The following is a 2,010-nucleotide window of genomic DNA, read 5'->3' on the forward strand; positions in this document are numbered from 1 at the left end:
GGGAGAGGGTTAAGGGAAGGGAATGGACTACCCCTGTTTGTGTAGTCCCATGAAGCAGAAAAGGGGGGCCGGGGGAGTATTCTGAAACCTTCCCTGAAGTTTGATAATTGTAATCACTCCTGAACTTTCTAACAAAGTTGCAAGTAGAACCCCTCATTTAGAATCCTCTAACAAGAAGTATGAAAATGTCCAAAATACTCATATAGTTACTTTTGACCAAAATGTTTATTTTCTAAATTTTCTCTTCATATGAATCGCTACCCCAAACCCTTCCCATCTCCCTTCCAAGATTGATTTATTTTCCAAATTCAGCCTTCATATCAATGGCCCAAAGGTAAAGTTGCAACTTTAAACTCTATTCTTTTATTGTTCATAAAGATTGTATTGTTTTCTGTTTTTTTTTCCTGCAGTATCAAGTAATTGCATGGGTATTTAAGACATTTTTGTACCCTAGAGGGGATCTACTTACAACTATATCAGAAAGTTCAATAGAAGTGATTGCAATTACCACTCTAGACGCCGGGAGAAGTTTTAGCAACGGTTAGAAACTTCATTTCTCAAGGAAGGTTTCAGCAATTTACCCAAAAAAAAAGTGGATTAATGTCTCTTTCTTTGTTACACCACACAATGATTAGAATTCCTTTAAATAATAATGATATCAGAAGGAAGGAATGGTATACATGGGTGGGATAAAAACTGTTTTAAGGAATTTTTTCCATTTTCATTGATCAACAAACCATAATAGATATATATAAATAAAAAAATAATATATATATAATATTTAAATACAATGTACAGCTGTAGTGTGATGTGGGTAGGATCCTGAGATCCGAGTCCACTGAGAGTACCAATAAAACAACAAATTCCTTAAACCAAATTCCAAACAAAAGATTCATTAATGCGAACACAATAATCTTTACAACTTACACACATTTTTTTTTTTTTTATTTTTTTTTTTACGTAAGAAGAGCTAGTTTCTCAGAGTTACAAAAGAAACCCATTTCCTACAGATGCATCTTTTCCTTTTCCGTCTTTTTCGGATCCCTTTCATTTTTCTCCTTCCTGAATGAGAGTAAATATGTTACAGATACAAGAGAGTCGTTTCATCTCTTTATCCTAGTGAAGACTGAAAAGGTTTTATGTTCGACCATGTCGGTGTTTTCTTTTGAATCATTATCCTGCAAAAGAAAAGTAAAAACAAAGAAATTTTCATCTGGAGGCAGCAAACATGGTAATCAAAGCATAACCACATATGAATATTCGATCTAACAGACCTTATCTCAAACCTATTATCATATTTCAAACCCACAAAACAAGATCAACATGTAGATCACTAATACCATAAGAATTTTAACTATTTATAAGCCATGGAATTTGATGAACAGTCACGGAAACTCTCGATCTCCACCTCCCTTTTATGGAAGTTCCTGTGGCAATTACAGGCAGCACACTTGAGGGCAGCACTGGTTCCTTCTTCTCCAGCAGGCATGAATTCTCGACACCCATCAACTGCGTATCCACCGATGTGAGCCGCGTGGTTCTTCCTACACTCCCCATACCTCACCGTTCTCTCCTTTCTCGCCGGAGAATTTGAAACCGTCTTTGATCCTTCTTGGGTTCCCATTTTATTGAGATCAGAGTTGGGTTGTACGGTTTTTCCGGCGGCCTGTTCTTCCACAGCAGGGACGGAACTGCTTTTAGAAGTTTTAAGAAAGTGAGAAGAAAAATGTCTGAAACTAGATTTATACGAGGCCTATGGATAGAACTTAGAAGAAGAAAAGTGTTTTTTTCTTGTTGGGCCGTTGATACTTAATAATACAGAGCAAAACATGTAACGCGATATTTTTTATTTCTCGTATCATCTCATATCTCCAGGCTCCACGTGTCTTAATTCTAATGTTTCTTAACACTGTAAATGTTTTTAGGAAGGAAAAAACAGCGAAAAAAAAGGAATGATGGGGAAACTTTTATAAACTTTATATGAGTTTGGTCTGAAACTAGATTTATACG

At 35.9% G+C, this 2,010-nt stretch overlaps 1 pseudogene across 2 annotated transcripts; it reads right to left on the reverse strand.

Moving 5' to 3' along the window:
* Positions 1-752: 752 nt before the first annotated feature.
* On the reverse strand, positions 753-1,781 carry LOC104589496 (mini zinc finger protein 2 pseudogene; annotated as a pseudogene). Of its 2 annotated transcripts, none has more exons than XR_016082870.1 (2): positions 1,275-1,781; positions 753-1,178 (listed from the first exon to the last, which is right to left on the reverse strand). The product of XR_016082870.1 is annotated as a mini zinc finger protein 2 pseudogene, transcript variant X2 (transcript). The 2 variants fall into 2 exon arrangements; XR_016082869.1 differs by having other exon boundaries at positions 1,341-1,780.
* Positions 1,782-2,010: the final 229 nt, after the last annotated feature.

This window comes from Nelumbo nucifera, chromosome 2, assembly GCF_055504915.1.
Source record: "Nelumbo nucifera cultivar China Antique chromosome 2, China Antique-T2T, whole genome shotgun sequence".
Classification (NCBI taxonomy): Eukaryota; Viridiplantae; Streptophyta; class Magnoliopsida; order Proteales; family Nelumbonaceae; genus Nelumbo; species Nelumbo nucifera.